This window comes from Pseudophryne corroboree, chromosome 3, assembly GCF_028390025.1.
Source record: "Pseudophryne corroboree isolate aPseCor3 chromosome 3, aPseCor3.hap2, whole genome shotgun sequence".
Classification (NCBI taxonomy): Eukaryota; Metazoa; Chordata; class Amphibia; order Anura; family Myobatrachidae; genus Pseudophryne; species Pseudophryne corroboree.
Window position 1 is genome coordinate 265,244,605 of NC_086446.1, and position 13,084 is coordinate 265,257,688.

Genomic DNA, 13,084 nt, shown 5'->3' on the forward strand with positions numbered 1-13,084 from the left:
GTCCAGAAACAGAGCATTTTGTACCTAGTGGGGCGGGTCATGTTGGAGGGTCTGATGCCCATGATGATTAACTATTCACCAGTGAAGTATCAGAGTACTAGGTACAGTGCATCTGGAAAGTATTCACAGTGCTTCACTTTTTCCAGATTTGTTACAGCCTTATTCCAAACTGGAATAAATAAATTTTTTCCCTCAAAATTTTACACACAATACCCCATAATGACAACGTGAAAAAAGTGTTTGAGATTTTTGCAAATAGAATAAAAAATTAAAAATGAAGAAATCACCTGTACATTAATATTCACAGCCTTTGCTCAATATTTTGTTGATGCACCTTGGCAGCAATTACAGCCTCAAGTCTTTTTGAATATGATGCCACAAGCTTGGCACACCTATCTTTGGGCAGTTTCGCCCATTCCTCTTTGCAGCACCTCTAAAGCTCCATCAGGTTGGATAGGAAGCGTCTGTGCACAGCCATTTACAGATCTCTCCAGAGATGTTCAATCAGATTCAAGTCTGGGCTCTGGCTGGGCCACTCAAAGACATTCAGAGCTGTCCTGAAGCAACTCCTTTGATATCTTGGCTGTGTGCCTAGGGTCATTGTCCTGCTGAAAAATAAACAGTCACCCCAGTCTGAGGTCAAAAGCGTTCTGGAGCAGGTTTTCATCCAGGGTGTCTTTGTACATTGCTGCATTCATCTTTCCCTCTATCCTGAGTAGTCTCCCATTTCCTGCTGCTGATAAACATCCCCACAGCATGATGCTGCCACCACCATGCTTCACTGTAGGGATGGTATTGGCCTGATGATGAGCAGTGCCTGGTTTCCTCCAAACATGATGCCTGGCATTCATGCCAAAGAGTTCAATCTTTGTCTCATCAGACCAGAGAATTTTGTTTTTCATGGTCTGAGAGTCCTTCAGGTGCATTTTGGCAAACTGCAGGCGGACTGCCATGTGCTTTTTTTACTAAGGAGTGGCTTCCGTCTGGCCACTCTACCATACAGGCCTGATTGGTGGATTGCTGCAGCGATGGTTGTCCTTCTGGAAGGTTCTCCTCTCTCCACAGAGGAATACTGTAGCTCTGACAGAAAGACCATCAGGTTCTTGGACACCTCCCTAAGGCCCTTCTAACCGGATCGCTCAGTTTAGACTGCTGACCAGTTCTAAGAAGGACTGGACAAGAACCTATTGCAGGACATAACTAAAATGGCATTAAAAGGAGAGGTAATAATCATGGGAGACTTTAATCTTCCTGGTATAAACTGGGAGGTGTCTGTTGCTAGTTCCAGCAGAAGTAGGTACATTTTAAATTCCCTTCGGGGAGCATCCCTCCACCAATTGGTGAGGGAGCCCACTCGGAAAGACGCAATATTAGACTCCATACTTACAAATTGAGACAGAATATCGGACGTAAAAGTTGGTGAAAACCTGGGATCCAGTGATCATCAAGCAGTATGCTTCAGCATAAAGGCAGAGACTGACTCATCCCATACAAAAACAAAGGTGTTGGATTTTAGGAAAGTTGATTTTGTAGGGATGGGAAAATGTGTAAGCGATTCTTTGGCAGAGTGGCGGAACTTGAAAGCAATGCAGGAGAGGTGGTAAACATTAAAAAGTGCAATATTAAAGGCAACAGACCTTTGTATCAAAAGTGTTAGGAAAAACACAAGGAAAAGGAAGCCAGTGTGGTTTGCAAAAGTAGCAGCAAATATTTATGAAAGCAGAAAAAATGGCTTTTCGGAAATATAAGCATACAAAATAATGAAGACAAAGATATATCTTGTTAGACAGAAGGAGGCTAAGAAGGTTATCAGATGTGCAAAGGCACAAGCCAAGGAGAAAATGGCCCAGTCAGTGGGTAAAGGAGGCAAAACTTTTTTTAGGTATATAAACGAAAACGAGAAAAACAAAAGGCGGAATAATAAAACAAGAGAGTCTGGGAGTCTTGTTGTGGGAGACATTGTAATAGCAGTTCATCTTAATAATTATGTTTGCTCAGTATTCACTACTGAAAGAGAGGGGAAGGGGCAACCATTAAGTTGCAGGGATAGTCAGGAAAATGAAACAAGCACATTTACAGAGGAGGAGGTCCTAACAGAACTCTCAAAGCTGAAAGTAGACAGAACTATGGGGCCAGATGGGATACACCCAAGGGTAGTAAAAGAACTTAAAGAGGTGCTGGTAACATCATTGACAGAATTATTCAACCAGTCATTAGCTACAGGAGTAATTCCAGAGGACTGGAAAAGAGCAAACTTAGTCCCACTGCACAAAAGTGGAAGCATGGAAGATGCAAACAACTACAGACCAGTGAGTCTTACATCAGTAGTAGGGAAATTGATGGAAACACCTTAAATTAAAGAGTTGTAGATTATCTAAAATCCAGCAATTTACAGTATCCCAAACAGTGTGGATTTACTGGGGGGAGATCGTGTCAAACAAATCTTATTGACTTTGACTGTGTGACTAAAGTGATGGATACAGGTGGAGCCGTGGATATAGCTTATCTAGACTTTAGTAAGGCTTTTGACACAGGGGGCAATTCAGACCTGATCGCTGCTGTGCGTTTTCACACAGCGGGTGATCAGGTCTGAACTGCGCATGCATATGCGCCGCAATGTGCAGGGTCGACTGTCTGCATCAACAGGGAGCACCAGGCAGCGACGGGATGGTGCAAAAAATCCAATCACAACAGCGATCAATAGACAATTGACAGAAAGAGGGCATTTGTGGGTGGCAACTGACAGTTTCTAGGGAGTGTCCGGAAAAACGCAGGAGGGACCTGGCATTTTGTGGGAGGATTTGTGACGTCCGCTCCGGCCCTGATCATTGCAGTGGCTGAGTAAGTCCTGGGCTGTGCAGAGACTGCACAAACTGCTGGATAGAAAACAGAGAGGTATAGTAAATGGAGTGCATTCACAGGAAGGAAATGTTATCGGTTGAGTACCCCAGGGATCTGTACTTGGACCAGTTCTTTTAATATCTTCATTGATGACATTGCAAATGACATTTTAAGGGAAAGTATGCCTTTTTGTAGATGACACAAAGGTATGCGAGAAGGTAGACACACCAGGTGGGGTAAAACAAATGATTGAGGATCTAGGTAGACTAGAGGCAGTGGCGTCATGAGGGGGGTGCGGCCCGCACCCGGGTGTAACCCTTCAATAGGGTGACACCAAATAGAGCCCTGCACTCCCAGCCGCACCCTAATCCCATCAAAAGAACTGACATAGACATGTCAGCAGCGACGTCCACACCTCCTCTTCCCCGGCACTAAGCGCTGCAGGCTCAATAGGAGCTCACCCCGCGCTCCGCTGCTTTCTGCGCCTGTCAACAGCTGACAGGCAGCGGCAAGCTAGATGACAGCACAGAACGGGGCACTGACTGTCAGCACGATCCCCCTGGGCCTGGCCGGATCTTCAGACTCTTCACTCCGAGTCCCCTCCCCTCAGAGGCGCGGCTCCCATCAGCGCTATGTGGGGCAAGGCGGAGGGCAGCTATTTACAAGCTGGCGAATGCTGGCATTGCTGAGGGGCAGGATTGATTGAAGTGGCCGGCGGCAGGTACAGCTGAGAAGTGTGGGGGAAGTACATTGTTACTGTGTACAGGGGCCATGCTTGTGCTGATGATCGCGGCTGCAGGCAGGCAGATGTCTGTGAGGAGGAAGCAGCCCAGGGCTGGGATCATCAGTGCTAGTGGCCCCCACTGGCAGCATTTTATCTTTACATGCAGGTTGTAGTTACCAGCATGGGGGTTGTGTGCCCCCCTCCCCCGCTCTCCAGTCGCAGCAGCCTCTCAGGGCATTCACTTAAATCTCTCCCGAGTCCCGACTAGCTCAGTAGTTTCCTCTCTTCAGTTATATTTACTGCACTGCATGTTGCCCCGCCCCCAGGTCTCCTGCTGCTCCTCTGTTCTCCTCCTTCTCCTGCTTCTTCTAGCTCTCACAAGTTTCCCAGGTATGCTTCCTTCCCCTACATTCCCAGGTGTGCCTCTTTCCCCTGTATCCCCAGGTGTACCTCTTTCCCCTGTATCCACATGTGTGCCTCTTTCCCCTGTATCCCCAGGTGTGCCTCTTTCCCCTGTATCCCCAGGTGTTCCCCTGTATCTCCATGTGTGCCTCTTTCCCCTGTATCTCCATGTGTGCCTCTTTCCCCTGTATCCCCATGTGTGCCTCTTTCCCCTGTATCCCCATGTGTGCCTCCTTCCCCTGTATACCCATGTGTTACTCTTTCCCTATATCCCCATGTGTGCCTCTGCTCCTACTTACCCAAGTGAACCTTTCATCTATATCAGCTGTGTTTTTGTCACCCCTCCGTCTGTGCCTCTGCCCCTCCCTCAACCCTTCTATGCCGCAGTTCCCTTTCCCATAAGTGCCTCGCTCACTTTCCTATATCTGTACAGTCTGTATATCTTTGGTACTTTCCCCATCTGTGTCTCTGATACTCCCCCCCCCTTCCCCCCCTCTGTGACTCTGCCCCCATGCTCCGTGTGCTCCTCTCCCCCTCCATGTGTGCCTGTCTGTCTCTGCTCCTTTCCCCATCTGTACCTCTGCTACCGGCAGTGGCGGGTGCGGGGGGTGCCGCCCGCACCCCGGTGTCACCCTTCAATGGGGTGACACCAAACAAGAGCCGCACTCGCACCTGCTAGGGGGGGATGCGATCAAAACTGAGCCGCGACAGAGTCTTTTTGTTGCAGGCGGGGGTATATGATTTTGATTCGGCGAGGGTGCGATCGTAACTGCAGTGCTCTATTTGCATTACGATCGCACCCCCGCCGACTCAAAATCATATACCCCCGCCTGCAACAAGAAGACTCCGCCGCGGCTCAGTTTTGATCGCATCCCAATACCACCCCCCCTCCCCCCTGCTGGAAGAGGAGGACTCCGCCGCGGCCGGGTCTGAACGTCATCACGCCGCCGGGATTCTAGGAGGGAGAAGTGTGAGGATGCTCTTGCGGCTTGCTATTCTCCTCACCCGCGCCAGCCACATTTTGCACACTGCCGCCGCCCACGTCCTCCGCTGCTCATCTTAGGTACTCTTACCCTGCTTCCCTGTGTCCCTCTCCCTGTCACTGTCCCTGCTGCCAATCTCCCTGGCCCTGAGTTGTGGATCATACTGTGTGGCATATGTGAATTTTGTCTAAATCTACTGTATGTTGTATAATGTGAATTTCGGCTCATACTGTGTGCTATAATGTGAATTTCTGCTCATTCTGTGTGCTATAATGTGATTTTCGGCTCATTCTGTGTGCTATAATGTGAATTTCGGCTCATTCTGTGTGCCATCATGTGATTTTCGGCTCATTCTGTGTGCTATAATGTGAATTTCTGCTCATACCGTGTGCTATAATGTGAATTTCGGCTCATTCTGTGTGCTATCATGTGATTTTCGGCTCATTCTGTGTGCTATAATGTGAATTTCTGCTCATACCGTGTGCTATCATGTGATTTTCGGCTCATACTGTGTGGTATAACGTCACCCGGCTCCATAGCAGTGCATGCTAATATGGACGAGATTGTCCATATTGGCCTGCATGCATAAGTGACCCAGCACCAATGATGAACGAGTGCGGGGCCGCACATCGTTCATCGCTGGTGCCTACGTACGAGAACGTTCATATCGTGCAGTTATATCGCCTAATGTGTAGGGCCCATTAGCTGTTTATGGACCTAATTCTGGTCGCATTTCATTTTAGCAATAATCGCAATAGAGTGATTTTTGCAAAAATATGCCACGGTAACAGTGTGCATGCAATCAAAGCGCGTTTGCATCCCTGAAGGATGCGACTGCACTTTCATTGACAGCGGCGGGCAGTGCCGTAACTATGTGTGTGTCAGGTGTGCCTGGCACACAGCGCAGTCGCCCTGAGGGCGCAACGGCCCCGATTCCCTAAAGTCAGCAGCTTGTAATGAGTCAAGTTGACTCATTACAAACCGCCTGTGCCTGAGGAGGAGAGGAGCAGCAGCGGGAGCAGCGGAGAAGGAAGAGGAGGGAGGGGGTGGAGGGAAGGAGCCGCAGCAGCGCTATGTAATTGGTGGCAGCGCTGCTGCAGCTGTCCCTCTCATTCCACATAGGCTGGCTGCCGCTGCTGTGAATGTTGGGATGCGCTTCCCTCATCCCAGCATGCACAGCAGTGGCGGCCAGCCAATGCGGAAGGATATGGACAGCTGCAGCGGCACCGCCAGCAATTACAGTGCACTGCTGCGGCTCCCTCCCTCCTCCCCCTCCCTCCTCTTCCTTCTCCCCTGCACCCGCAGCTGCCAGCAACGAGGAGCCTGACTGAGCCAGCGGAGAAATGGTAAGTATAATCTATTCTGTCTGCCGTAATGTGTAAAAAGGGGACTCTGTCTGCCGTAATGTGTAAAAAGGGGGATGCTGTCTGCCGTAATGTGTAAAAAGGGGGACGCTGTCTGCCGTAATGTGTAAAAAGGGGATGCTGTCTGCCGTAATGTGTAAAAAGGGGCTCTACCTGGTGTAGTAGCGCTACTGTGCGGCGTAATTTGAATAATGGAGACTACTGTGCCGTGTAATATGAATCGTTATTATTTTGTGGCCACACCCCTTCCCATGAAGCCACTGTTTTGCGTGCAGGTTGGCACCAATGCCCTATTTTGCACACAGCACTAAAATGTCTAATTACGCCACTGGCGGCGGGCATTGGGGGCAGGCGTAGCTGCAAAAGGGGGTCAGAGCTTTTTTGGGGCGGCTACGTGACATCACACGCGCCCACTACAACCCAAAAATTGCCGGTTCATCGCCTGAATACGCAGCCTAGCTACGTCTGCAGGGGGTCATCCTTAGTTTCTGCTTCAGCGATGGGATCTCAATTATTTTGCGATCGCATCGCTGGATGCCAATTAGCATGCTGGACAGCCCCCAGCATGCTGCAGAAACGATTGCAGATACTGCTTTTTAGCAGAATATGCAAACCAATCTGATTAGGGTCCTATGTCACTACTATTGCCATCGCATTCAGTGATATACAGGAATTATGATTTACAAGTAAAACTAGTACAAAAACATTACTAAGGATGTGTGTGGTGTGATATGGGAGGAGGTCCATGGGGGGGTGACACCATGAGTTACCACACCGGGTGACACCAACCCTAGTGACGCCTCTGACTAGAGGTAAGGTCAAGAGTGTGGCAGTTACAGTTTAATGCCAAAAAATGCAAAATCATGCCCTTAGGTCTCAAAAATCCAAAGGCTCAATATAGTATTAATGGAACTATACTGGAAACTACCAAGGAGGAAAGGGATCTAGGAGTCACTATTTCATGTGACTTAAAGGCAGGTAAGCAACAGGTGTGTGACTTTCAAAGTCATGTCCAATCAACTGAATTTACCACAGGTGGACTCCAATTAAGCTGTAGGAACATCTCAAGGATGATCAGTGGAAACAGGATGCATCTGAGCTCAATTTTGAGCTTCATGGCAAAGGCTGTGAATACTTATGTACATGTGATTTCGTTTTTTATTTTTAATAAATTTGCAAAAATCTCAAAACTTTTTTCACATTGTCATTATGGGGTATTGTGTGTAGAATTTGGAGGGGAAAAAATAGACGTTATGGTAAGAACTTACCGTTGATAACGTGATTTCTCTTATGTCCACAGGTATCCACAGGATAACATTGGGATATGGTTGAGTGACAGCGGAAATGGCACCAACATGGTCACGAGCTTTCTGGCCTCCCAGGATGCATCGGGGCCTCACCATATAGTCCCGCCCACTGACTCAGTCAGATCAGTTCTTTCCACAGCGATTTAGGCATGAGCATCAGGTAGAAACCTGTTTAGGCGATAAGAACACACATGCACACCCTTCCATACAAGAAGGAAGAGGTATAGTGATTGTCTAGATCCTCAAATCAGGTGCGTCAAGGTGGGATCCCTATGGATACCTGTGGACATAAAAGAAATCACGTTATCAACGGTAAGTTCTTACCATAATGTCTATTTCTCTGGCTGGGTCCACAGGATTATCCACAGGATAACATTGGGATTCTCAAAGCCAATTTTAGTGGTGTGGATGCTCCTGATTACCCAGGAGGACCTTTCGCCCGAAGTCTGCGTCATGAGAGGCAAAAGTATCCAAGGCATAATGTCTGATGTATGTGTTTATGGAAGACCATGTGGCTGCCTTACATATCTGTTCTGCTGAAGCACCCTGTTGTGCTGCCCATGAAGGACCTACCTTACGTGTAGAGTGAGCAGAGACATTAGCCGGAGTAGGAAGATCTGCATGAGAATAAGCTTCTGATATTACCATTCGGAGCCATCTCGCCAGCGTCTGTTTACTAGCAGGCCATCCTCTTCTATGAAATCCGTAGAGGATGAAGAGAGAATCTGTTTTCCTGATGGCACTAGTACGATCTATGTAGATTCTTAAAGCTCGGACTACGTCCAGCGACGCTTCTCCCGCAGATAGTCCCGGTACCTGAAAGGCTGGGACTACAATCTCTTCATTCAGGTGAAACTTTGAAACCACCTTTGGAAGATAACCAGATCTCGTTCTGAGAACTGCTCTGTCTGGAAAAAAACTTATGAAAGGAGACTTACACGATAACGCTCCTAAATCTGACACTCTTCTGGCTGATGCCATTGCCAGTAGAAAAAGCACTTTAGCCGTTAACCATTTAAGATCTGCTCTCTTAAGTGGTTCGAACGGAGGACCCTGGAGGAATTTAAGAACTAAATTCAAATCCCAAGGAGCTGCAGGAGGAACAAATGGAGGTGGAATATGTACAACTCCCTGAAAGAAAGTACGTACATCCTGTAAATCAGTAATCTTTTGCTGAAACCATACACTTAATGCTGATACTTGAACTCTCAAGGAAGCAACTTTCAAACCTTTATCCAATCCTACTTGAAGGAAATCCAAAATCCTGGATTCAAACTTTTTCCAGTACACCAATGAATATAGGCTTGCCATATTCTATGATACACACGAGCTAAAGAAGGCTTTCCTGCTCTAAGCATAGTTTGGATTACTTGTTTCGAAAATCCTCTCGCTTCTAAGATAGAGGTTTCAACAGCCACGCCGTCAAAGACAGGCGATCCAGATGACTGTGGCAACAAGGACCGTGCATTAACAGATTTGGACGTTGAGGGAGCAGTATCGGTGCTTCCACAGACATTCTTAGCAGATCTGTGTACCAATGAATTCTTGGCCAAGCTGGAGCTATTAGAATTATTGCTCCCCTTGCTTGCTTTATTTTTCTCACTACTCTGGGTAACAGAGATATTGGAGGGAACAGATATGCCAGATGAAATTTCCATTCTACTGACAGTGCGTCTACAAGGACCGCTCCTGGGTCCCTTGTTCTCGATCCGTACCTTGGAACTTTGTTGTTTAGACGAGACGCCATGAGGTCTACCATCTGTTCACTAGTGTCTGAAACACTTCTGGGTGTAATGCCCATTCGGTTTCTTGAATGGTGTGTCGACTGAGAAAATCCGCTTCCCAGTTCAGAACACCTGGGACAAATACTGCTGACAATGCTGGGAGATGGAATTCTGCCCATCTTAGTATGGGAGTCACTTCCTCCATCAGTCTCCTGCTGTGAGTTCCTCCTTGATGATTGAGGTACGCTACTGCTGTCGCATTGACTGAGCGAATCTGGACCAGTCTTCCTTGCAGACTGTCTTTGCCTGAACTAGAGCCAAGTAAATGGCCCTTATTTCCAACAGATTTATCGGCAGGCGACTTTCCCTTGCGATCCATTTTCCCTGGAACCAAAGGCTTCAGAGTACCGCACCCCAGCCTTGCAGGCTGGCATCTGTTGTCAGGACTTGCCATTCTTTTATCCAAAAGGGTCTCCCCTTGTTTAAATGGTCTGTCTGTAACCACCACACTAGAGACCTCTTTACGTTTACTGGAAACTTTATCATCTGCCTTTTTATCGTCTGATGATTTCCGTTCCATTTGGTCAGAATAAGGTGCTGCAATGGTCTGGAGTGGAATTGCGCATATTCCTCCATGTCGAAGGTTGATACCATCAGACCCAACAGTCGCATTGCTGCATGGACTGACATTGTCTGGGCGTGCAACGCTCCCTGAGTCATGACCTGCACCTTGACTATCTTTTTCTCTGGTAAGAGAACCTTCTGTAGGTCTGAATCCAATATGGCCCCCAAATGAACCATCCGCTGTGACGGACTCAGACGACTTTTCCCAATTTATGAGCCACTCATGTCTCTGTAAACAACTATTGTATGTTGAAGATGGCTCAGAAGTAAATCTTGTGAATGTGCTAAGATTAACAGGTCGTCGAGGTATGGGAATATTCTTATCCCCTGTTTGCGCAGACAAGCTGCCATAACCACCATGATCTTGGTAAACACCCTGGGTGCTGTTGCTAGCCCGAAGGGCAAAGCTTGGAACCGAAAAGGTTCCTGGAGGATGGCAAACCTGAGGTAACACTGATGAGACAGTGCTACAGGCACATGTAGGTAAGCATCCCGTACATCCAGAGATACCATGTAATCTCCCGGTTCCATGGCCAACATTATGGAGCGTAATGTCTCCATGTGGAACTTCGGGATCCAAATGTATTTGTTTAACATTTTTAGATTGAGAATTGGTCGATATGACCCATTTGGCTTCTGGATCAGAAATAGATTGGAGCAAAACCCCTGTCCCCTTTGTGATGGAGGTACTGGGACAATCACACCAGACTGCAGTAATTTTTGGACTTCTTCTTGCAGGGCATTTGCCTTAGACTCTATCCGAGACGCGCTGGTGCAAAAAAATCTTTGAGGAGGCTGCCTCCTGAATGGGAACCCATACCCCTGAGATACCATCTTCTGCACCCAAGCATCTGTTGTTGACTGTTGCCATATGTGTGCAAAACGAAGGAGTCGGCCCCCAACCCTGGAATCCTCCAGGTGGAGGCCCATCTCTTCAGGCTGATGGTTTCTGTTCAGGCTTGGAAGCTGGCTTTTTGCTAGCCCACTGCTTCCTACCCCTGGTTTTGAACTGGGGTTGCTTAGACTCCTCTTTAGCTTTCGCTTTGCTTTGCCAACGAAATGAGCAAAACTTTGAACCCTTGGACTTAGGGTTATAAGTATCCGGAAATCTGACCTTCTTTGACTCAGCCTCTGATTCTAGGATATCCGATAATGGTTTCCCAAACAATATATTACCAATGAAAGGCAATGCTTCCAATTCTTTCTTGGATTCCGCATCTGCCTTCCAGGTACGTAGCCAAACTGCTCTGCGAGCGGCTACTGTCAAGGCTGAAGCTTTAGAAGCAACTGTACCCATATCAATTGCTGCTTCTTCCAAGTATTGGGCAGATTGTCTTAAACGGCTAAAAAGATCCTCTTGCTCCCTAATAGGAGAAGAGATATCATTCTCTAGTTCCTCTATCCATTCGCCCATTGCCTTTGCTACCCAGGCCGAAGCCATAGCAGGTCTTACCACTGCTCCTACTAGAGAAAATACATTTTTCAAAAAGCTATCTACCCTTCTGTCTGTGTTATCATTTAGTGAGGTAGATGACAGTGGTAAAGCAGATTTATGCACAAGTCGCAGAACATGTGCATCTACTTTTGGAGGAACTTCTCTTTTCAAACAATCCGCAGCTGGAAATGGATAATAAGAATTCCATCTTTTCGGAATCTTATATTTCTTACTGGGCGTCGCCCAAGACTCATCCATCATTTCCGTCAGCTCATCTGATGCTGGGAATTCAGTTCTCACTGATTTTGTTCGTTTGAACACAGGTGCTTTAGATTTTAACACTGTCTTAGCTGGCTCTTCCAAAGAGAGAACAGCCTTCACAGCATTAATAAGTTCAGCTACATCCTCTGAACTAAAACTCTGCGACTGATCATCATAGGGAGTATTTGAATATACTGTATCATCTGTTGTATCATCTTGTTTAGTCTGCCACATAGACGTATCTGTTTTAGTCTTACCTGTCCCCTGGTTGCTTGTAGAGGCTACTGGAACCAAGCCGTAGGAAGGGAGCTGCATGTATGGGTTAATAATGTAACCTAACCCTTGAGGCGGTGCTACCGGAGTTAACCTGTCCGCTATTGAAGATAGAGTCTTTGCGAACATATTCCATGGTGGCTCTGTTGGTGGCTGAACCAACTCCTATTTTTTTTACTTTGCTGAAAAGCAAAACAGTTCGCACACAATCCCTCATAAGTGACCAATTGGTTCATACCAATTAACCCTGTCTTACAAGATAGGCATGTTAGGGATGTAGGAGTGCTTGATCAATTATCCTCGTCACTTTTGCCGCTCATGGACATGGTAATATCTGTTAATGACTACACAATTTGTGACTGTAAATCACCTATATATGAGTATATAGAAGTGAAATCAATCTGACCACAGTGCACCTGATTTGAGGGTCAGAACAGGACTAACATTACACAGAAAAGTCAGCACTCATACTAGCAGTCAGTCACATGTTAAAGCATTAGACATTGTCATATGAGAATACAACCCCCATTACAACTTATAAATAAGTAGGAAAATTGTACTTTTTTTTAACTGGTGCTTTTGCAACATTACATGCAGAAAACACAGTAATATGCAGATCTCATATGCAATAGGTACTAAAAATTAACAATTCATACTAACAAGTAGAGAGAATTTTTAGTACTGTATACCTTTCCTCTGGAGAGCGGGATACAGGGAGACTCAACACACTTCCATATCCAAGCAAATGCGCTCGTAAGATGCTGAGTGGATTCAGAAGCTACTGATGTACACTACCGCTCCTGATAACGGACACAGTCGCTCACTGACGGACACGGACGCTCAGCGACTTCCACGTGTATGCAGACGCTAAGGCCTGCGACTGTCTAGGCGGGATCTCTAGTGTACACAACCACAGTGTCTAAGCTGCGACCGAGTACCCTCGTGGTAGCGTCTGAGCCGGAAGTGAGGTCATTCAGTTCATGGACGGGAGACACGCGGAAATCGGTCATGAACTCGGAGGAGGGGCGGCCAGGAGAGCGTCTGAATCCCACTGTTGACTTAAACTCTAAGGATCGCGGCCTCTACTTAGTCCTGGCGCCTATGATCACTGGAGCGTAGCGCTGTCGCACTCGAGATGTCCGGCGC